Genomic DNA, 25,212 nt, shown 5'->3' on the forward strand with positions numbered 1-25,212 from the left:
TGATGGGGAGACAGGAGAGAGCACGCGGTTGAGTGAGCGTATTTGTTCACCTATTTACCACGCAAATGAAGTTGAAAATAGCTGCGAAATGAAGATGGAGTGCCAGCAGAGCAGAGAAGCGAAGCTGAGGGCAGCCCCAGACAGGCCGGCGCCTAAATGGAATGTAAATATTTGAGCAGCGACACAGCAGAGTAGAGCAGAGCGCGTTACGGTAACTTTAACGCTTCTGTGGCCACCAGGAGAACGCAAAGGAGGGCGGACCGCCAGGGGAGCGAAGAGGCCAAGGACGAGAAGGTAGTGACTACCAGTAGGAGCTCTACAGATGAGCAAAGGAGCAGCAGGAGCAGCAGGAGCAGCAGGAGCAGCCGGAGCCGCTCCGGCGCCGACTTGTTGGCAACTTAAGTGTCCGTGTGTGTGTGAGTGCTACGCCATGTCTCACGGCGAGTGTGTGTGAGTCCATGTTTAACTTGGCAGCCGTATGTTTATTTTAGCCCATTCTCTCCCGCCCGACAGCTCTCGTTTCACGCTCCCCAAAAAGGCCTTAAGCGGCAAAACAATGGCCAAGTGAAGCCAACGACAACGTGCCTCGGCTCTGGATATGGCTCTCACTCTGACTCTGACTCTAACTATGACTATGACTTTGTTTTTGGCTCAGCAGGGGAGGAGCCAGTGCTCTGGGCCTTTCGGGTGTTGGAAATTAAAGTCAATTAAAAGACCAGAGAAGATTTCCTTGTCTATGTGTGAATTATGCTTTGGGCAGAGGATATGATGGTTTCGTGCAGGCATTTGCTACAAAGAGATGGAAGCTATATAGAGTATATCTGCTTGAATAGTCTAGGGGGATCTTTTTGCCTCATTTTGAAAGATTTCAGCCTTCTATTTGCCGATGGCTGAGATCGTTTTCTAGTACTAGGAGAACAATATCCTACAGATCATTGGAGTTCAATCGATCGAGATTGTTTCCTTCCACATCCTTCCACAAAACAGTTTAAATTGAAGTATCGGCTGTACTATAGCTTTTATACATACATTCCAGGGTATTTACAGCTTCGATATATCGCAATTGATAAGTTAATAAGAGAGTACTCCTAACCCATTTTTTAGGCATAAATCAAAACGAGCAGCTTCTTGAAGTGTCTCCATCTCATGTGGGCGAGTATGGGTGCTTTGTGGCTCCATATATACATACATACATACATACATACATACAGTGGTGTGTGTAAGTTCAAGGCAGCTCTGTGAGCAGCACTAAAGTGCATGAACGGCCCAAAAGTAAGCAACACTTTTTCAAGCCGAAGCAAAGCGGGTCGAGTGATGCTGTGGATAGAGACCCGACTGGCTCTGAATATGAAACTGAATGGCTGGAAGCCCTTCCAGTGAAGCACTTAATTAGTCATAGAATATTCGCAAGCACACACTCACACACACACATCAAATGTTAGGACTAAACGCACTAAGCAAAATTAGAGACTAGTGGATAAAAGTTGGTAATTAAAGAAGTTTAGGAAGTCTCGAATTGAATTAAATTTAAGCTTAAAGATTAGGAGAGGCCCGAAAGATGTTAGTTTGATAAACGATTGATTGTTTAGGATAGAACTAGAAAATTAACAAAATGAGAAGCTGTTGCTGTGGATACATGACTTTATAATCAAGAGGGGTCAATCAGCTCCAGAATACGAGTAAGGCGGCGAAATCCCACTTGATCTAAAGCTCCACCATCCACAGATCCACCTGCTTGCCTCCGATAAATAAAGAGATGGTAAATAATCACTCCACTTGCTCCAGGAAGTGGACTCCACTTTCACAGGATCCCAGGGATAATCGTCTTAGCATCCTCTCAAATGCTATTTGTGAAGAGAATCCTTTCAATCGGCAAAGAAATCGCTTTCTAACGAAGTCCGCTTCAGCCTCCTGCCGCTGCCGCTGCCGCTGCCGCTGCCACAGCCATAGCCAGAGTTTTCATTTAGCAACATTTAACGTCAATTGTTTTATGACTAGCAGCAACAAAAACCACACCGAATGAAAGCCAGACAAAAGCAGGAGCGCGGAGCAGCTCAGAAAAAAAAGTAAATAAAAAATAACATGATTTATTCAGCGCAAACTGGGAAAAGTGCAAGAAAAAAAATAAAAAGAGGAAAAACCAAAAAAACAACAAAAACATAAGGGAAAACAAACTGAAAACTTAGCGGAGTGCTGCGAAAATTTGCTAAAGTTGCGTTTTCTTTTAACTCTGCCGCTTTTCCGTTGCGCCACCCCGCCGCCCCGCCGCCCCGAAGCCTTTTGTGGAGTTTATCTTGCGGCTGTGGTCGGAGGCGAGGCGAGGCGAGGCCCTGCATTCACCTGCAGTCTGCATCCGAGTGAGGTACTGGTGGCCAAAGCAGGAGGAACAGGGGGAGGAGCAGCAGGGTCCTGCTGCTGTGGTCACGCGTTTTCTAAGCGTTTTCTTATCAAGAGCAGCCACGTGACCGCACGCGCGAGCCGCCTTTTCCAGATTTTCCACAAAAAGATTTGCAGCATTTCGGCTCTGGCCTTTTGTTGCAGTTTTGCCGTTCTGCCGTTTTGCCTTTTGGCATTTTCAATTTTCCATACAGAAAATTGCAGCGCCTTGGACTCTCCAGGAGCCTAATGGCCAACTCTGCGGCTGAGTGGTTTGGCTTAGCCTCTGGGCTCTAGCTCTCAGAGGTCTGCCTCTCAGAGTCCTTCACAAGGATTTCTCTCGCTTTGTTTGTAATTAATAAGACTCGATGCTTTTCCGAGCAGACCGCACATTTCCGTAATTAAAAGGCTGGCAAATCTACCGCCAGCATCTTAAAGACTTAAGGCATGATAGACGACAGCAGGCGGGCGGAATGTGACAGAAATGCCACAGGAAAACCAGAGGCGAGAGGCATGCGACACGCCGGGCACGCAGCGGGGCATTCGATGGAAGGAAATCCGTGCATTCCTGATCGTAAAACGAGTTTAATTTCATGCAACTCGAAAGTGGCAATAAAGATGGAGCAGAAATACCTTCACGCGGCACGCTTACAGGGCACAGTGCACAGTGCAGCCAGGTGGCAGCTAGGAGGTGCCTCGGCCACGCGGCACTCAAAGAAGACCATCAAATGGCAGTGGAAGATGTTCTGGCATTTGATGATGCAATGCGATACTGCGCGTGTGTGTGTGTGTGTGTGTGAGTGTCTGCGCAACAGTTTTGCGATAGAAATCTTTCAATTTGCCTTTTAGCAGGGGATAATGTCCCCGAGTGTCAGGCAGGAGGACAAAAAATAAATACTCCGCCGGAGGGAAGGCGGGCAGAAGAGGAAGAATCAAACAAAAAAGCGAAACAAAAGTGAGATGTAACCCATCCGGCTGTCAAGGGGGAAAAGAGTGAGAGGGGAGTGGGGTGGCAGCTCAATTGCAGGACAATCAGCACAATTGATTTCCCCAAAGTGCCTGCGTCCGGGGCCCCTCTGGCCGTCGGGGCATTAAAAGGATTTAATGCCATTTAAGCCAAACAATGTGAAGACAGCCAGAAAGCCAGGCCAAGAGCAGCAGCAGAAGCCGGAGAAGGAGTAGCATCAGAAGCAGCAGTAAGAGCGGAAAGCAAAAACGTCAAAAGAGCGAATCAGCGACTGGCTCAGCTACTGGCAGCAGTCCCGCTGCTACTCCCTGCCCCCCGTGCTCTTGCCACTTCTGTCCCGTGCCACAGCCACTGCCAGTGCACTCGGTAAAAAGTTTATCAATAAAATAACTTGTCGGCGAACGGACTCCAGGACCAGAAGACAGCCGCACGACTCGAGTCCTGACTCGCTGACTCCTTCGCCAAGTCAAGTCGAAAATTGCAGCAACTTTCTGTCAGAGAATCCTGTCTCTCTCTATCCCTCTCTCTCGTGCTCCTCCTCCTCCTCCTTCTCTGTCTCTCTTTCAGTGGGTAGATGGCTTGTCAGCAGCCAAAGGACAATTCAAGTGCTGCAATCCTTGAGAAGTAACTTCAATTGCACTCATAGTTTCTGGTCTGCGTTCGAAATTCCTATATATGACGTATACGCCATGTATGACAATGGCAAACAAAAACCCAAGCTCAAGTCTGTCTGCCGCTGCCTCCTGGCCCACCAATGGGGCAACTTTTGCGGCTCATCAATTAGTCCAGCTTGTCGTGGGGCGTGACTCAAGCAATGGCATGGAGTACGAGGTGTAGATCCTCTAATGAAAATCTCTCTGAAAGCTAAAGGAAGGCGCGTCAAAGGTGTTTCTTTGAAGACTTCGACAGAAATTTGCTGGGCTTTAAACGCAGTGTGCCTCACAGCTCCAGGAGGAAAGCACTGAGGGTCCTTGTACTATATTTAACACATAAGTAAGGGGAGAAAATACCAAGAAAGTGGATAGATTTTCTTTGACGGAAGCTCTTTTGTTTGGCGGAAATATCCTCTGCCATTTTTGTTGTTGTTTTGAACCACACTGTGTTGACGCTTGTCAACTGGTTTTTGGTTTTTGGTTTGCTTTCAAGAGTGTTCCCCAACGTTACGTGTTCCTTAGACAATACCATCTTTCAGTACCGGAAAAAGCAAGTTCACTTTCGTTGAAAATCTCGAAAGTTCTTTCAACTTCTTTAAATGTTATTCTCTCAAGACAACCTTCACCTTTCGCCTGCTGCATTTCTTTTAATTATTTAACAGATCCGCCGACTTTCATTGATGCCCGAAATAACGCTGCAAGCGGACCCTAGAAAAACACAGAAATAAATTATTAAATAAACATTGCTACGTGACTCTGAGGATGACCTTCCGCAATGGCCACTCGAGGCGGCAACCAGGTGGCGAGAATGCAAGTGCCGCCAATCCTCAGGTAATGGCGAGGACGAGGACAAGAACAAGAACAAATCTGGGGCCAAGTGGCGCCTCTTGGCTTCCCCTCCTCCTTGTTAAAATCGTTGACTTTGCCCTGCCTCGAGAATTGCACTCAGTGGCTCCCAATCCGTAGGCCTTTGCCCAATTTGGGGCCACGAGTTCTACATTCTCTATCTCTCACTGCTCGCCCTCTCTCTAGAGAACTTTCGCTGGGCGTTTTGGCAATTTGCAAGTCGGCGCTCTGCTGGTGGAATAAGTGGCAAGCAAATGTGAAATTGTTTCGCTAGTGGCAATAAAAATGAGGGCAGAACAAAGGGCTGGCTGTCAGGCAGACGAGAGATGGCTATAAATGGTTCTCTTTTTTTTCGCTGTCTCCTTCCGCTTCTCTCGGGTCGGGCCAAGCGGTGCTTATATGGTTGACTTGAACAAATGACTTCGGGTAACGTCCTTTTGCTTGTTTATGCATAAATTCCAAATAATCCTGAGATGTGAAATGCGCCAAAAATGCGCTGCTCTCTTCTCTTTTCCTTCAACCCCTTCTTTTTCCCCATCTCTGTAATGTTTGCCTGTCGGATTAGTGGCTTCCAACGGGGGGCTTTTCCCCCCTTCCCCCCTTCACCACTTTCCTCTTTCTTTTCCCTAAATGTGCCACGCCTCCTCTAAGTATCTCTAACATATGCATAATAATGCTTGCGTTATCAATTTATCTCAAACGCTTTGCGGCTCTTTTATTTTTCCAATTTCCTTTTCTTTTTTTTTTGCCGACAAATTCAAATTACGTCAAAAATATCAAGTGAACCGCAATTTTCATGCCACAGCCATTATTATCCTCGTTTTGTTCGATGTATCGGTGTAGCCTTCTCTGTGTTTCTGTGTATTCTCTCCTGTCGCTCTCAAGCGCTGGCTCTTCTCACACCCACGCCTGTGCTCTCCAGAGTCCATGGCTGCAAAATTTTCAATCAATTGCTACTCTTTCAATTTCATGCATGAGAGGTGCCTAAAAGGTAAAATGTTAGTTGACCAGCCAAAGTCCTCCTGCCCCTCCTTCCCGCACCACTCGCTCTATCTATCTATCTCTCTCTCTTCACTCAGTGCCTCTGTTGCATGCAACACATCCGAGTACTTGTACTCGTACGCATACAAAACGCCACCCATTGTTGAGGCTACAATTGAGGTTGATTCAACAACTTTTACGGTACCGACAGTCGGAGTAGATGGCCAAAGTTTGCTCAGGCTTCCCCTTGTGGCACCTGCCACATGGCCTCCGCCTTCTCTTTCCATCAGCTTGCCTTGCATTTGAATAGTTTATTGTTTTAATTTTACTCACAGGCCAGAAGCAAAGGCATTTCGCACATTGTTTACCATTTTGGCATTTGGCTTAGAGCACACTTTCGGGCAAGAAGGGCGGACGAGCAAGAGGTGGGAGAGGGGGTGGACCTTTGGGCGGTCGAATGTCTGGCCATAGGTAACATTGAGTGACGTCAGTGCGTATGCAACACGCAATATTATGTGCCCCGACTCCAAATTCCCGACGGCTGCAAAGCCTTCTCCTTTGAAAGATTGGGGGAACATTAGTTGCTTGAGGCCTGGCTCATTGTGTCTTATAGGCCTGTGTTGGCTGCTCAAGTCTCACGTTACACGTTACACATTTCCCATTTACTATTTTAGATTTTCCATTCAAAAACAGAACGGAATCAAAGCGAACAATGGGATATTGTGCTTGCTGCTGTACTGTAATTCCTGTGGCAATTGCCAATTAATTATATGGCAAATCAGTTGGACTCTGGAGCAATGAGAGGGGCTGAATATCTGTAAGACTGTATGAGTGGTACACATTTTGTTTTTAAATTTCTCATCCATGGGTAATTTTCAACCCCATATCAACCGATGCCTTCCCCTGGGTACACTTTCATCTCGGATGCCAGAGATGCACGCTTTACACTTGATTATCTCTCAGTTACATTTACCGTTTCTCTCTCTACCGCCCACCCCCCACCATCCCATGCCCTTTTAAGCATCAGCACGGAAAACGTTTTAATTGACTTCAAAATTAGTTTTCCCCTTTTTGCACAACAACAAATAAGCCATACTTAAAAAAAACTAATACAAATAAATAAAAATCAAGGGGAAAAAATCATGGCGTTTCGAAAAGGTAGCCGCTGTAAGAGCAGACAGCGGAAAGGAGAGGGGGGATGGGGGGATGGAGCTACGGGGGGAGAGCAGTGCCATTTTGCACACTCAGCTGGACAACAAATCGCCGGGCAAAGCCCACAGCAAACAAATAAACAACTAAATAAACATTAAACTTTTTCTACAACTAAGGGATGAAGGGGGGTTGGGTGGTTGTTGAATGCAACAAAGTGGAAAAAAGTGTGCTCCGCTCCGGTGGCAACTTTCGTTTGTTCTATGGCGCTCGCCCCAAAACATCAACTCCAAATAATTATGAGCTTGAGGTGCGAGATGGCGCCCTGCCCCTTGTATGCCCCGCCCTCTCACGCCTTGCAGAGAGCCCTACTCCCTGTGGCTGGTTCAAATTGGAATTGTTTCTGGCATTCGGAGTGGTTTCTAGCTGAAAAGGGGAATAGATTCCCCTGAATAGATTTGATTTGGATTTGGATTGGGCTTTGGCTTTGGCTTTTTGGCCTTGGATTCCCCTGCCGCATTTTGGTAATTAAAGTGAGGAAACTAGTTTCTGATTCTGTTTAAAATTATTACCAATTATCTTGCCATTCAGCTATATTACTTTTGACACACTTTTGGGGGCTATATCTCTCTATATTTTGTAAAGTAACTGTTGAGGTTTTTTTGCCAGATCCTTTCCTTTAATTAACGTCTATAAAATATCCCTAGTATCAAGAACTCATGAATTTCTCCGGGAAAGCTCTTACAAGGACCGCTTCTTCTCTGGTCATCTACTTAATATATGGTTTGCCATTGTGTCCTCTTTGATTTCATCTTTATTTTATCTTTAATGCCACGTTTCTCTCGTATTTCATAATTTTTCTAGTTTCGCCAACTTTTCATTCAACTTTTACTTCAACTTCAACTTCAGCTTCCGTATCAGACGACACGTATCTATGTACGTGTAGTAACACCTTTAAAATCCATTTTTCATTTATGAGGAGCATTTTCATTTATACGCAGGCAGCGATAAAACCATGCACCTTGCCCCTGACTGCTTCGACGGTCCCTGCTCCTCCTCCTCCTCCTCCTCCTTCTGCCCCGTGAATGCGGATGGGTGGGTGGATGTGTGGCTGGTTGGATGAAATCTTTAACCCATTTTCGTTAATTTTTGGTAGCACATTTTTTAATTTCAAAGCATTTTTGGGGCACGGTAAGCATTGCCTTCCCTTCTCCTGGTGCTCCTCTCTGTATCCTCTCTTGCTACATACACACCTTTTCCTGTGGTGCTAGCCACCCTCCTCTCTTTCTCTGGCTGCATTGTTCCCTCTGCTTCCCTCTTGCCCATTACCGATTGGGCGCTGGACAACTCTAAACACGGCAAAGATCTAGAAGCTGGAGCTGGGCGCCGCACGCTGCACCAGGAACCGTTGCAGTCGGGAGTCGTGGCACCAAGAAATGCGGTTACAGTGTCCAAAGGCCGTCCTGGAATGCCATAAATAACGTTGTCGGCAGAGCGGCAAGCCAGCTCCAGCTCCAGCGCCAGCGCCAGCGCCTGCACCAGGGCCAGTTCTGGGGCCGTTGCAAGGCGGAGCAGTAAGAGTGGGGCAGCAGCAGTCTGGGACCCATTTCGTATCCTTTAGGTCCGGGGTCCGGGGTCCGTGCGGAGGGCGAGTGCGTTACGTTTTTGGCTCTAAATTAAATTTTTGCCAACGCCAAAAGAAGCTGGAAATTTTTGTGCTGCGCATTGCACTGATGCCGCATCGGAGAAACGGAAGCGGAGAGCCATTAGTCCGTGTGCGGACGGGAGGCGGCCCTCCAGTGGATGCTGCCACCGCTGGCTGCCTCTGTTGCTCGCCTCGCTTTGCTTTGTGGCCACCGCCTCATTATATACTACATGCCCCGCCTTGTGTCCACGTGTGTGTGTGTGTGTGTGTGTGGGTCTGCAATTAGCAGGCGCTTGTTAGTGGCTGAAATGGCAAATGGCCAACAGACAAACAGACAAACAGCCAAAGGAACAACCTGACCAACTGATATGAGCTATCGTGGAAATCATTGAAAATTTACCTAATGTTCATTTATTTGCCCTATAAGTCCCTCTGCGTCCCTACCGCTACTCTCTTCCATTGGATTTCCTTGGCTTAACGTTACAGTGCCGTCTCTGGGTGGCAGGACCTTGTGGCACGGTGACATGGCCATCAACTGTTTGGACATGACATAATGGTGTGATATTTGCGACAACCTGTAGTCCTCCGTTGTCTGTCTAGCGCTTGTTCTACTGCCTCCAGCCTCCAGCCTTCTTTCTTTGCCTCTACTGCTGTCACTGGCTGCTGGCCTGCTGCAAAAAGCCGCACGTTATCTCCTGCTAAGTGCAAAAGTGAATTGCATTGGGGATGCGCTGCAGCACAAACATTGGAATCTGTTGCAGATAAGTAGACATAGAATGCACCCTGTAGAAAGTGAAATATAGGTGAATAGATACTAGATACAACAGTGTATAGATCGATAGATTCATAGAAGGATCGGTAAATGGATAGAGCGCTAGATTAATAAAAGAACAGAAGAGTACTGATAGATGGCAGCCCATGGCTATCCATCCATGGGATATACCCCTAGAGCTCTATCCTAAGTTCTCGGCTGGTTGCCAGCGACACTTGCAAATGAACTTTGGCCCCAGCCCCAGCTCAGCCCCAGCCCCAGAATGAACGGAGGACAGGGAGCCAGGCCAGGCCACGCGTCAGGTGTCAGACGGTGTCCCATTGTGTTGGCCTGCTGCCACGGCCACGCTCTGCATGGCGGATGAGGCAAAGGCAAGTGCATAACGCGGCAGGCGACATTATTAAATAGTTTTAGCTGCAACAAACAAGTCTCTCTCCTGACAAGGCCATAAAAATGCCGAGCAAAGAGGAGGAACAGCTCCAAAGTGCAGCTTAGATGGAGATGAAGATGAAGATGAAGAGCCTGACCGCCTGAGTTATGGTAACAATGAAGTGACAGCCACAATGATGGGGAAACAGCCAGCATGCCTCTAGGCTGTGATCCCTAGTCAACTTCCTGGAGACCTCTGTCCGAACCATAATTAGGCCTTAGGTCTATGTGTATGATGATGCCCTTTCACCGGAATAAGAGGCGGAACAGGCGGAAGCAGCTCACGTAACATGGCAACGGCGCATGCATTGGACTGCCGGGAACCCCTCTGATCCCCGCCCCATTCCTGGCCCTTTTAGGACAATGAAATTGAATTTAGACTAAGGTACCCGTCACGTACTCTCTCCTCCTGGATATGGTCGCCAGAAAACTTTCTTTTTTTCACAAATTATTTGATTTTTTTCTTGGAAGGGGAAAACTTTGTGCTGCCGGGAAAAAGTTTACTGCATAATAAAGAATGAAATGAAAAGGCAAAGGCAGGGAGACAGAAGATACGAGGGGAGAAACGTACTAAGTAGAGGAAAACCGAAACAGTGGCGAAACGAGGAAACAGAACGAAAAGATAAAGAAGCAGTAGAAGAAGGGCAAGCGAGGGGAATCCCCCAACAAACAAAATACACAAAAAGCCTACAAAATGATGGAACCTTAACTTAAAATCAAAATTCTGTGTATGATACATGTGAGGAGTGGGGATGGAGATAAAGTGAATGGGTGGGAGAAGGCGAAAGTGGCAGAGAAAACCTGAGAAAAGTTTAAGGCTTCTCCTAATTGGGGCTGCAATTGGCAATGTCATTGCGTATGCGTAATGTGCGACAAATCAAGCATACGCCATGCAAACCAAGCGAAGGAATATTTTACCATTGATATTCGGGGGCATTATTTAAATGGGGAATGCCACTCGCAAGGAACAAGGAAAGGACATCCATGGAGGTTGCGGTTTTGGGTGTCGGGTGTTGGGGGTTGGCCAGAACAAACAGTAGGCAGTATCAGCAGCAGCAGCAGCAGGCTGTAAAACGGAAACCAATGAGAATCCGCAGCATCCGCAGAATTTGAACTCAGAAACAAGAAATTGATTCCAGTTGTGGGAAACAGAAGCTTTAGCTACACTTACAGAATCATATATTCTGTGGGAGATATATGTATAACATATATATCCCTAGATACTTTTCCAATCTGATATAAAAACAAGAAGCTTACAGCATATATAAGAGAGAAACTTCCATTAATAGTTGACACAGTCGAAAAGCTAAGAAAAATACTTTTCTGGAAAGAGTATGCCCAAATATAATCGACGGGAATATATGAAAGGAGAGCACTTTGTCGAAAATAAAAAGAATTGTATAAATTTTTCACTTATTTGGGCATTTTTTCAGACATTGTGTGCTCATTTTGCACAATACAAAACATATATTTATCATACACACAGCCCCGGAATGCTCGTACATAAATATATGTGTATGTATGTATGTATGTATGTCTGACCTCCTGGCGGCCAGACTCAATGTCTCTTTTGAATACAACAAATGCCAACGATTTCGCCCTCCACAATCCACAATCCATGCCGCCACTCGGCAGGTCCTCTACAAATGAATGAGTTTTAATTTTAAGGATAATTGCTTTCTGTTGGCTTTTTGTCCGCTGATCCCGAAGGCCGCTACACTCACTCCAAAAAGTTTACGCGTATATTTGAATATGCACGGCATACCCTGATTCCCATAAGTATGCCAATAGGTCCAAGTGTGTTGCGACCCCTAAAAATTGCACAAATTTGGTCAAAAAATTATTTAAATATTTTGAATATTTAAGGACTTTACAAACTACCCGTGCAGCCTGAAACAAATGAAAAATGATCATCCTTTTGGGTGCATAATTGTTACTGTTGCAACGCTGCTGCTGCTGCTGGTGCACCATTACGGCGTAATTAACAGGTCTATAGAGCAGCCAGAGTTCTTTGCTGTCTCCTACTTTCGACTACTAAAAATCAATATGAAAATAATTACCCAAACGACTCAACGAATGAATGAAACACCGAAGCCAAACATCAGCTTTGGGAAAGAAGGCTTTAAGCATTTGCTGGCAAATTGAAGTAAAGCCAGGACTCTCACAGATGGAAGAGATTTGTCAAGGAGCCACAGCCGCAGACGTGGCCCGAGCGGGGGAATGCGAATTCCCTGTGCAACAAGGCTCTCAACAGGCTTAGAAAATGGGAAGTGTGGAGAGCTCTCTTGGCCATAACCGAAACAATCATCATTTGGACACTTTTAATACTTTCTATGCCATTGGGGCCAAAAGGAGATTCCGGGCTTCAACTGAAGCCCGAAGCCCGAAGCTCGAAGCTGTAACAAGTGGCATCAGCAGTGTCACAGCTTCATTTTGGGGCAGCCATCAGCAGCAGGGCCAACTTTCCAGCTGCAGAAAAGCTGCAAAATATCTCGCGGGATTGAAATTTATTCTTCTCCCCGGGAACTTTTCAAATAAAAAAACGACAACTCTCTAAACCCAAACTCGAAACAGAAGCTGGAGCTAAAACTGTGAACTGTGGTGCGTGCTGATTAGTTTTTGCGACTGATGTGTGAATGTGATGTGCCACTGCTTGGTGCCGCAACAGCGTGCGGACTGGACTGTGGGCGTGGCTCTGACTGGGGCAGTGATGAAGCATCAGATGCAGACATGTTGATTCTTCAGAAGGGGCTATACATAAGCCCATACATTTGTGGGGAATTCGGATGGTGATTCATTGAATTTAGATACCATATCTATATATATCCTACAATGGAAGGAGCATACAAATGCCATACATACATACCACCACATGTTGCATGTCTTTGGCAACATGCCCCACATCGGCTCAGCGACAGCAGCAGCATGTTGCTGCCACAGTGGCCACAGCTGCCCCAGCAACAGCTGCAACACCCAAGCGGACATACGACCGCAAATTGTAAATGCTGTGACAGTTAATTTTGACAAATTTGTCTAAAGCTTATCACTTATTGATGTTGCAACAACAGAAACAATATTTGCGGCAGGCAACAGCAATTTATGGGCTGCCAATCGAATTTTTGGGCGCTGCATAACTAATTATGAGGTTCGCCGGACAACAAATTAGTTTTACGATGCACTCCACATTGTCGCTTTAATTGGCCACAAAAATGCAATATTCGATGTCATTTCTGCTGCTTTTGCAGCCACAGATATTGAAACTGTGCAACCGGCGGCCAGCCACTGCCACCAGGCTTCCCAAAGCGCCCCAAAGCGTGTACCTGGAGATACCCATGACCCTAATCCTTAATCTAGAAGCTCTCTAGCCTAGTCTCCACCAGCAGATCACCGCCTCACCGTCGGGCGCTGTAAGTATCTTTAATGTTCTTAATGGTGGGCTCTACAATCACTCCATTCAATCAAGCGTACAATTACGTGGAGCTCAAGTCAAGTGCGGGGACCTCACGAGACACCCGCTGCAATGGCGATGAGGCCAACTACGATCCCGAGCCCAGCTCAAATGGAAATCCTAGGGATCGATCCCCTTGGGAACTGAAGAGAAAAGAGCCTCATTTGATCTCTTAGGAAACGTGGCTCAGTTTCAGCCGGAATCCATCCGAGTGTTGTGTATATTGTTCTCCGAAATATTTACGTTTGAGTGGTGTGGAAAAGTGTGGTACATTCACTGGGTTTTGGGGTTCCAGGGGCTCCGGCAGTTTCATATGGGGAACTCTTGCTTTCTCTTTTTTTTGTGGCGTATTTTATTTGCTGCCAGAGTTGCCATAAAGCTCGATTTTATGCAGCTTGTGTATGTGGGTATTTCCGTTTGTTTGGGATCTCTGGCAAAAAGTGTAGGTAGATTAAAAACTTTTCCCATTACGTAGAAATTAACAACTTTTGGTGCTATTGTTGCTATTGCTTTGGCTGCTTCTTGACCGTATCCAGAGAACAAAGAGAGGGTGAAAGGGAGAGAAATGCATAGAGAAATTGTTGCACTGTTTCCATTAAATTTCCTAAAATAAAACAGTTGCTACGCTACGCAGGGAGGCGTGGCCTGTTGCAGCTGCAACTCTATTTCGGCTCCATTTACCCATCGAGCATTGTTGGCGGCTGGCCCTGGGACCCTTGAATTTAAGGAGTCTCCTTCACTGCAAGGAGCAGAGCAGAGGTGAGCTTCAGTGAGTCCAGGTGGAAATCGTTTGTGGAAAATTAATAGCTAAGAATCCCAGGGGAAGATTACAAGGAATTTAATAGCTGAATTCAAGGGAACTCTAAAGACAGACGAAATCGAAGCGAGAGATTGATACTCTGAAGAAGTTCTAACACAGGATCGAACGATATTACCTTGGGAGTCCGCTAATCCAAGAGTTTTCTAATAAAAGACGAGTATCTTCTGCAATATCTAAGCGGCATGCAATATCTCTGCCAATCTATCTTTTTTATGCACCATTTCTCTGATCTACCTGCTGAATGAAGGAGAGAACGGGGTGGTAGATTCCGTCATATACTCTGACTCGTGTTTAAGTATCACCCCACCTACCACCTACCCCATGCTTGTATCCGTATCTGTATCTGTATGTGTTGTGTTCGCTCTCGCCTTATTTCCTGTGCTTATTGTATCTGTATCTTTTCCGCACACTTTTCCGCAATATTTACCAGCTAGGAAAAGCATTCATAGCGATTTATGATCCGAGAGGGCGCTCCTTCTCCTTCTCCTGCTCCTGCTCCCATACCCATACCCATTCCCATTCCCAGCCGGCAATTGCAGCGGATATAAACATTTTGAACGCTGAATATCTGGCATTTCTGTGGAAAGGGATGGCCTGGGATGGTTGCTGGTCCAACATTTATGCCACTGCCTCATGATATGGCACGTGTCGCTCTATGTCTTACATGTGTGTATGCTTTTTTTTCCACTTTCCTGTGAGTTATCCGGGCGTCTGACTTTGCCAAAGTCGCTGCAATCCGCAGTGCTTATGTTTCACTTTTCACAACATAAATCCCCGGGGAGAAGCGATGTGGCAATGGAGCAATGGATCTCTGGCCAGAAGCCGCAGAAGCCCTGCTTCCAGGTAGCATACGCGTACGCGTTTCTCTATCTTTCCATCTATCTGATGGCTGCCAGCAAGGGCACTCTCAGATAAAGCTCTCAACTCGAGACAAACTTCAGTTTGCTGAGCTATTTATTTAGATACTTTTCAGTGGCCCTCCCTTCTCCCTCCTTCTCCTCCTCCCAGGTCCTTCTTTAAGTCTGGCGCTCCTTCCTCCGCTCTTCCTCCTCCAGGATCTACTTTGAGCTACTGTAAAGGAATCTGAGCCTTGCATTATCCTTATTATTGCTGACTGTCATGGCACGGGGCACGTGGTACGGTGCAAAGGGAATAAAGAGCTTACGCTATAGCTTTTGCTCAACTTTCAGATAAATATGATGTGCCACACCCCTTCTAACCCTCCTCCAGCTCCGGCTCCCGCTCTTCTTCTTTTGCCAGAAGTCAAACGACAAAATCATGCCCCACACTCCATGCCCCCCCTGCTGTGATCTAAGCCCACTCCCCTCTACGCTTTTGAAGCTTCTTCCTCATCTCAGACTCAGACTAAAGTATTATTTAATTTTTCCATTTCTTGCGTTTATGTATCTGTTTTCCACGAATTAATGGGCCACGCGGCCATATTAAAAATATTCTTTATACATATCTAAGTGCATCCTAGGACTTGGTCAAAAGAGAAACGCTCAAGAGGGGTCTGCTCCGAGAGAGAAGTAGTGGAAAAAGAACGGGGGGCAAACGTCAGAAACTTTGGAAATTATTACTTTGCTTTGTTTGCTTTTCCCGACTGCCCCTGGCCGTGGCTTTGGTAGTGGAACCGTTTGAAGCGCAGTGAAACCAGTAAGCCATTTACCCTACAGGCCCTGCGGATAAGGTTTTGGGCTATAAACACCTGCCAGCATATCCAGCGGTAAAAAGCAGACGAATGAGCGAAGTACTCGTGAAATAGAGACTGTATTTACCAAAAAGAAATATTAGAAATGATAGATGATAGGAATAGGCAAAGATCTCCTGCCCAGAATATTCCGATGAATATACAGATATTTTCAAGTATACCCTGTAACTGTAGCTCATTTCCAGTGCCTGCCAGGAGCAACTGTTTCCCTATAGTCCCCCCACATTGGCCATCCCCCCTTCGCTCATCCCATTCCATCTTATATCTGTTTCTGTGGCCTGCATTTCTACTTTTGCTCATTAATAACGTAAACCAACAACAAGAATAACAGAAAGCGAAGAAACTGGGAAGCTGGGAAGCTGAGAAGCAGCAGCAGCCGAGGAAACAAGTTGCAAGAGCCGCAGAGCCATGGTGGCAGCTACAAACAAGTTAACAACTACAAAGGCAGCAACAACGGCCACAACAACAACCACAACAACAACGAGATACAGATACTTGCAACGTTGACGTTGGCCCCGCAAAAAAGGAAAGTTGAACGAAAAACCAAGTCAAAATTGAATTATGAATATTTAAAATGTGTTTAAGCATTGCGGCTGCCTCGATGCTGCCACAGTTGAACTTGTTCATTTTCCATTTTCCATTTTCATTTGGCTGGTCTGCTGGTCCGCTTGTCTGCTGCCTTGTGATGCCTGCTGATGAAAGTATCTGAAAAATATAGCAGATTTATATGTGGTATATGTATACAACGATAAATGTATATTTTACATCCAGATATCTGGCTTAAGTTCTGCAGCGAAGCAATTAATACGAAATGCGCTGGAAAGTATGCTCTAAAAATGTTCAAAAAGTCAAAGGACAAGGCCTACACGGCCTATGTCCTAGGGCTTATGGCTTAGAGCTGCTTGGCTGCCTGGGTCCCAACTGTTGGCCTGGCCCAAGTAAATGTCAAGTTGGCATAAATAATTCACCAATGCCAGCATCAGCCGCTGGTGGCAACATCAGCACACACACAGACGTCTGCATACAGGTTGCATTGTCCTTGCAACAGCATGCCTCATAAATTCCAACAAATGTCTGTCAGTCGCACAGTTCCTTCCTCACTCACACGGTCACTTCGTCAGTCATTCAGTCAGTCATTCAGTCAGTCCCTCAGGTCGGCTCGAGGTGAAAATCTTTGCACTAATGGCGCTGTTTTACATAATTGCCGTGACATTGCACAAAATTTATTCAACTGCAGCTAGAAGCTGCATGTGTGACCTCGAAACAGGTGCAAATTTGCGGTGTGGCCGATTTGCGACGCTTGGATACCCTGTAAAAGTAGCTTTTAGGGTCAACACAAAAGAAAATGCGATTATGGAGGAAGCATACTCGTATTTGGAAAAACGTCGGTGCTTCGTAAAAAAAGGCACAGAATTTGTATGGTATTCAAGGTTACTGCAAAAAACTAGAATACAAATTGAGTTTGTGATTGGAGAATCCACAAGGCAAATGTTTGATACCCCGTTGAAGGCGATGAACTTCCCTTCAGGGAAAACTTTATTACTTTCGGCATATAAGAAATATGAACATTAAAGAATGAATTGAAATTAAATTTAAAGAATGATACCCTGTAATCAAAAAACAACACCAAGCTCCAAGGAATTCTAGCAATCAAAAAATCTGTTTGACATAAAGCTCTCTTGGAAGCCATCAGATTACGATTTTTTAAGCCACCCGATAATCCACAAACAAGCCAACCCTCACAGTCGTATAGGGTATTGCCCGGACACACACACACACACACACCATAACTGACTTTGGACTTATGCACTCTTGGACACAGAAAGGGCAACAACAACAACGACAAGGTGCACAGTAAACACACAGTGAATGGTGTACAAGGAGGGTGGGAGAAAGAGACGGGGCGGGGGCGGGGACGGGGATGGGGACTGGGACTGGGACCATATCAAGAATATGAATTGCTTACTGCGAAGGTGCTTTCACCCTTTCCCTTGGTCCCTTCCTTTCCCTCTCAGCTATTGTCCCACAATGAAAAGACAGTTACAGCAGCAGCCAGAGAAGCAACAGCAGCAGGCAACAGTCGCCTTTTGTTCTCCTGGAAAATATAATAAGGCAACAACAACAACAACAAGAGCAGAGGAGAGCAGCAGCCCCAACAAGAGCAAACAACAGCAAACAAACAAGCAGCTCAAATACACTCACACAAAGAGAGAGAGAGAGAGAGAGAGAGAGAGAGAGAGAGAGAGGCACCCACACATAAATGGAAGCATTGGTGACTTTGTGACACCCCCTTCACCCACCTTCCTCTGCCTCTGCCTCTGCCTTCCGCCTTCTGCCTTCTCCATCATTGTCACCTTGAGCTTTGGGTTATTGGGTTTTTACACACTCGTCCACGCGTGGCCTCCTGCCCTTGCCCGACACTTGGCCCCCATCCCAATGCACTCGGTTTGCGCTCGGTTTAAAGTGGACAAATTGGTAGATTCAGGCAGAAGAGAGCCAACAGGAAGTGGGAGAATATGCTGTAAGTGGGAATGGGAATTCAAGCTACTATAGAGTACGATGATGTATCATAAGAAGAGGATAGATTTATAGATGGAGTTACATGTACAGTGGGGGAAACCGGAATCATAGACTGATCTCTTCTATTAAGAGATGCTGATAGTAGAGAGAATGGAGAAATATCCCTTGATAGATGGATAGATTTAGACCCAAATTCAAAGTGCTTAAGTTTAACTTCAGCTGTGTACGCAATGCAGTCACCTCTGCTGTGGACTCACAGAGATCCGGATGCACCTTGACATCGTTTTCACAGCCCTTTTCCACTCCCGAGAGCCCACAACTCTCTTTGTTTTATCCGTTATCCGTCCGTGCCACATACGACTATGAAACTATGGGACTATCCAAACAACTTTGACTTTGAATTTCTTTCACTGGTACAACACACACCACAATGTGACACCTACACCCTGCACCCTCCTGCTCCCCTCTGTGGCCCTCTTTCGCCTTTCGCTTGACCATATCACTTTGCTTATCGGCAAAGAGCGAAAGGCCAAGAGGACAAAAAAGTTGTTAAATATTTGCAGTGTCAAAATATTTGTGCACGCTTTCAAGAGTCAAAAGAGAGATAGAAAGAGAGGATGCCGGTTGGGTGGAGGACGGGGGATGGCAGCTTGTGGTTCACGCCTCAGTTTCCTCTTAGTTCTCAAATTTTGTTGTTTGGTTTTAATTGTGCCAATGAGAGAGGGGGGGAGAGAGGCAGAGAGTGGGCAGTGGCTGACTGCAGTGGCTTTATGGTGTGGTCAAAAGTTTGACCTCACCCACCGACATACCCGTCCAGACCCCCCCTTCCGCTCTCTCATCCATCAGCCACACTCTTTTCATGGCCATAAGCCATGTTTGTTATTAATGTGCATCTGTGTGCGTGCCAAGAAACATGATCTCCGCTCCGCTCGCTCGCTCGCTCGCTTCAGCCCCCCTCCCTCCTCTGCACTTTCTGCAGCGCAGTTTGTAGTCTTTAGTAAAACTACTTGACCATGCCCATGCCCATGCCATTTGACAGCAACCCACCTCCACCTCACACCCACCCCCCCAAGGTATCGCGTATTTATTGTGCACGGCACATGCGGCTCGCATGTTACATTTTATGTTTGCCCAGACTTATTTGTGTGCATGCATGTGTATGTGAGAGAGAAGTAACGCTATTTATGCCGCCGACAACACTGGAAGAAAAGAGACCAAAATATCGGTATCTGCTAGGAGAGTTCGCACTGCTCAGCATGGCTTGAACTGCAGCTTCAGACGTTCACCTATGGAAATGAATGTCAAGTTCAGCGCCAGCTGAGATTTAATCCAGGAAGAGAGAAATAGAGTGAGGCTTTGCATGGAAGCTCAGCAGCAGCAGAGAGAGAGAGCGCGTCGACAGCAATAAAAGCAGAACAGCTTTAAGAGAACTTTTGTAAACGATGCAACTGCATCTCAAGCTATTTTCTTGCATTGTGAACTGAATGCCGTAGAGCAGCAGCGACATTCTTTAACTGGTACTCAAAATATCTGGCAGCAACAACGAAGAGCGCTTTTAGTAGAGATCGGGCAGCGCAAGAGCAGGAATACGAGTACCCCACAGATTAGCAGCAAAACTTGAACCGATATTTCTCGCAGTGCCAGGTCTGGTGATTCGTGGTAGCTGTGTGTTTAGTTTTCGGCCACGTGCCTCGCATAATAAGAAGCGGCCGCAACTTCACAATGCCACAACACGCCTGAAGCTCCTACAGCTCCTGCGGCTGCGACTGCTGCAGCAGGCTGCAGGTTAAAAGCGCATTACAGTTGAACTTCATAAATTGCAGCAGGAGCAGCAACGGCAGTAGCAGCAGTAGCGGGGTGCGGGCTACAATGTTCTCATGCCAAGCAGTTGGTTATAGCTGCCACATTGCTCTCATGCCCCTGCCACAACCTCGCCACGCAACCAGAGCGGAAGGCAGAAAGAGAGAGAGAGAGAGAGAGGGAGACAGGAGTCATTTCATTCTCATTGCACATTCCAACTGAGGCTGAGTCCCGGGCTAAATGCAAATTCAGCTTACAAAGGACACGTTAGGGACTCGAGCACATGTCAAAGCAAAAGGCAAAGAGCCCCAGCCCAGCTTCAAAAGCCAAAAAGGTACCCAAAGCTCATTAGTCGAAACCGAACGAGTGAGAGAGAGAGAGAGAGAGAAAGAGGATGAATAAAAGAGAATGGGAGTGTGGGAATAGAATTAAGGATTAAAATAGTCGTGACAGATTGAGTAGATCCCAAAATGCAGTTCCGAAAAGGATTGGGGTAAAGATACGACTGAAATGATATTGATAGAGTATTGAAAGTAAAGGCCATGAAAAGGCTTCAGGAGATATCCTGCCTGGAGAACATTCTCTTGTGTCTCAAATTGCAATTTCATGTCATTAGTAAACGGAAACGCAGTCTCTATCACTGCCAAAGGTAAGCGCATCAATGGTACGTGCAGGTATTCCAGGATACCATTGACACGCCTCCATCTGATTCGGCATCTGTCGCGTAATTGACAGCACTTCCGCCGAATGCTCACCATAGAAATGTGATTCCAGATGAAATGCAACCGGTTGAAGCCGTCAACACGACATCCTGTCATCCTTTTGTGCCTACCATTCGATGCTTAGAACAATATGCAGGAGCCCCCACTGTTACTTCATTGAATTTATAATCAAGTTTACATTGCCCCATCGCCATCGCCATCGCCATCGCTATCACCATTGGCTCTGCCAACCTGGTCTGCTCTGCGGTTATATGATAATTAAAATTCAACCCCGAAACTGAAACAAAATGGGGATCACGAGTGTGGTAGCTGCAGCGGTCCACGGATGCCTTTGTTTATGCAGGCCAGCAACATTTTCTAGCTGATAGAACCTAAACGCACATTGAATACTCGTACATACTGGTACAGAAGCCCATCATGTGCATAATTGCGGACTGACAGCCAACCAACGGCTGTAAATGGCGATGAGGTAACTGCAACTGCAACTGCAGATTTGTTCCAGCCATTTGGCACATAGTATATCTATACCCGGTACAAGGCATTGCTAATCGGGGTATATGGTTTGTGTTAAACAAGAAGAAACTGTCTCTTATTAAATTATGTCCCTGCTCTTCTGTCGATCCCGAATCTCGGGCACTCAGAGGTCCATTTGCACCTATGAATCTCCATGTCGAAGTCGCCTTCCGATCCAACAACACAGACCTATGGTATCCACGTTCTTAGGAATATGCCGCTCTAATTAGTAGACGATAGCCTAGCTTTCAGCTATCAGACGGTATCCTATCTTCGGCGCACTCCACCATGGCATTTTGGGCCTGTTTTGAGTTTGAATCACCGCTAGGGATCCTGGCGATGGATGCTGTGGAAGCGATGCGCTAATTTGAAATGCCACAAAGGCATTTTACGATGCCGTCGCCATCGTCGTCGTCTGGCCAGCCGCCATTGATTGCAATTATTTTCCATTTTGGAGCAGGGGCTGGACAACAGGCGGGATTATGTCGGTGGGGGGGTGTAGGAGCGACCAGGGCTGGCGGGACGTACGTAATTACGAATCAATTGAAACATTAATTCAGCAACGAACTCGTAATTGATTGCGGGGGAAATCTAATTAGAATGATGATAGAATGATGGTGCAAAATAAATTAAGAGACGTATCGTATTTGGAACTGCAGCTCGTTTATGAAAAGATTTTCCGTGCTTTTGCCCACAAAGGCATTTGAAGACAGTTGGCAGCCCTGGGATGGCTTCAAAAGAACAAGAGAAAAAAAAAGAGAGCGAAGAAGAGAACTGAAACCGTTGAAACCTCAAAAACCGTAACCGAAAATGCACTCTCCTCTTGCACGCTCCATACAAATGCAATGATACGCAGACAGAGGAGGAAGAGAAAGAGACTCCGTTAATTTGCTGTTACACACGCCCACCCAGCCACATACACAGTGGACACGGGCAGAGTTTTTGGCGGCAAAATGAATTCAATTAATTAAATTACTGTTCCACTGACGGCAGCCAGAAGTCGGCGACGCGCTGGTAAAATTGTAATTGAAAATGGAAATAGCGATAGCCCGATAGAAAGAGGTATCGATAACAAGAACAAACTACCAGTATTGCCAAGTTTTATAAATGAATATGCATATGGAAACCCTTTTCTCACGCTAGCAACCGATCATGGAGAATGGAGAAGCATTTAAAGTCCTTAGGACGAGAACTGTTGTTTATTCCCCACGCACAGAAAAGCCGAGGGGGATGAGGCCGAAACCGAAAACCGATACAGCTCTTTCAGTAGAACTGTCCGCGCCAAATGCGGCGATTCGCAATGCAGGTAAGTGCACCAAAAATATGCATTTACGTGCCTCTGATTTTCATGGACATTGGCTCCGAGGACTCTGTGGTGGACTGCCCGGGCAGTCGATGCCAACTCAATTACAAGAAAAGTTGATGTCGTAAATGAAATACAAATTTCGCAAAGGCCGCGTGTGCCCCTTGCAAGTTATTTCTTGTTGGTGGCTTGCTCTTTTTACGCATTTGTGTGTGTGTGTGTGTGTGTGTGTGTATTCTCTTTGGCATTTGCGCAATTTGTGCCTCAATTTTACAGTTAAATTGAGTTAAATTAAGCGCATACTCTAATTAAGTTGGTCCAAATGGACAGAGAGGTTCAATTATGAGGGAGAACCCTTTTCCGATCGACATCGTTTCCACTGCTGCATATAAATTGAATTAGTGACAAATGTGTGGGCTTTTTTCGCGTTGGCAACATATGTACATATTTTTAATTTTATTTTAAAGTGGGAACCCGCGTTAAATGCTAATCTACGACATCACATCTGTTTCGGTTCCATAAGTCAAGTGAAATGTCTGTCATATGGAACACAGAATTTAAAATAAAAAAAACACAAAGTGCGACAAAAAAAAAGGTTTTTTATAGTCGACGTTCATCACGGCATGATGAACGGGGGCGTCAAACTGTCAAGCACCCATCATGCCCCATCCCCTTTCGCATGAAAGATAGATGAACTAGAGGTTGCGATCCCACTGTTTAGGGGGTGGAACTGCCGGCTGGGGGCTGTGTAGGCCTCCATTTTGTGTGTGACTATTGCTATTCAGAAAAATTGAGCAATTTCATGCTGCCGTTTGCTAGTTTTTTCTGCATCGCGGCTTTTTGCTCCCGCCGCGGCTTTGCTGCACACAACCACATCAGACACATACATATGTACATATGTATGCACGTACGTGAGAGGTGTCTCCTGCCATCTCATTCTAACACACAGACTTTTTGGGCAAGCGAGTGATATTTTTGCCGCTGTATATGATTCTCCCTCTACAACACTGGGGAGTGGGAAGTCACAAACAGTTATGCATTTTCAGCCTGCATGGGCGTAGGTGCAAGGTGTGTTGCAACAGGGTGTGGAATCGCCGTGGTTTTTTGGTTTAGCAGCCTTTCCTCATCCTATAAGAGTGCACCTTGCATGTGGGGCAATCAAAAAGCCAGAGAGAGGGCGTAACAAAAACAAGTGCTTTGGTTGGAGTGTTTAGATTGCAGCGCAAAAACACAGACACCTGTGTTCCTCTCACTGCAACACCTTCCCCCACTCCACCATCTCCTACACATGACTGAAATTCCCGTTAGTTAGTTTTTACAAAAAATTATGCCCAAAATTATGCAAAGTCATGACAAAAATGCAACTCAAACAAAAAAAATAACAAGAAATAGCAACAAAATATACACACGTTTTGCAAGAGTTTGCAGAAACTGTTCCCAGACCATAAATTACTATTTGATTCAGTTTTTGGCAAGCAAACATATGTCTGTGCGTAAAAAAAATATCTGAAAAAATTTTCAGGTGCGAGAACCGAACCATGTATACCCTTAAGAACCGATCAATCCAATGGAATGTATCTGATCAACAAACTTTCAAATGTCAAGTCAGAGTGTGCAAAGAGGGTATTCACATATAGTTCTTACAGTTTTGTTGAATTACCTTTAACAACAGAAAAGTTTTCCTCAACAAGACTTTTCTACTGAGCGACTTTTAAGGCGCTTTTATTAGAACATATTGAAAAATATACCTTATACTTTCCTTAGATTACAAAGCGCCAACCAAAATCGAAATCCCTTTAGAAAAGGAGGGACCTACAAGCAAAAGAAAACAATCACCATATTTAGTTGCAGTGGCAGCAGTGGTAGCAACAGCAATATTTTGTGCAACAGTTGCAGGTTTGCCCCAAAAGAGGCAAACAAAATGCAGGCCAGAAAAGTAAATTAAGTTAAGGCCACACCACATACAAATTTTCTGTTCGGTACTCCGAATGAAAAGCAAATTAATCCAATTAAAATCTATTTGTGCTAATTTAAATGATTTGTCCAAGAAAATGCGGCCATTTTTGGCGTTTAATTTGTTGTATTTTACATTTGAATATAAAATTTCTTTCAACTTTAATCATTTCAGCCAAGAGAAGCCTTGGCTTTCTGGCACGACAATTAGCAGTTAAATCCTACTACGCTGCGCTTCCATCGTAAGTAGATCCGTCTTTTCATTGATACAATTTGCATTTATTTAAATTTCTTTAATTCAGATTCAAATTTTTGCACAAAAAAAACCATAAAACAATCCCATACAATACAAATTCCATCGTAAGTAATACATATTGCCTATCTGTATTTGTATATTTATTTTTATATTTGCTTAATTTCAGATTAACTATAGATGTATTTTCAATTTGCTGATTGATTCAAAAGTACAAAAATAAAATTAATTACAGTTAATGGCAGCCACTAGACTCCTCTAACCAAATCCTTTTAAGCTGCCACATAAATTTCCACACCCCGACCCACAGTCCGAGCCACAGCCGCCCTGATAGCCGCCGCTCCTCATCAG

At 45.5% G+C, this 25,212-nt stretch overlaps 1 long non-coding RNA gene across 1 annotated transcript; it reads left to right on the forward strand.

The window, feature by feature from the left end:
• The first annotated feature begins 22,541 nt into the window (after positions 1–22,541).
• Positions 22,542–24,968, forward strand: LOC113565233. Its single transcript, XR_003408542.1, has 3 exons — positions 22,542–22,658; positions 24,784–24,850; positions 24,911–24,968. It is a non-coding gene; the product is annotated as an uncharacterized LOC113565233 (long non-coding RNA).
• The last annotated feature ends 244 nt before the right edge of the window (positions 24,969–25,212 follow it).

The sequence above is a fragment of the Drosophila persimilis genome, unplaced genomic scaffold (genome assembly GCF_003286085.1).
Source record: "Drosophila persimilis strain 14011-0111.01,24,50 unplaced genomic scaffold, DperRS2 tig00000002-arrow-pilon, whole genome shotgun sequence".
NCBI classification, from domain to species: Eukaryota; Metazoa; Arthropoda; class Insecta; order Diptera; family Drosophilidae; genus Drosophila; species Drosophila persimilis.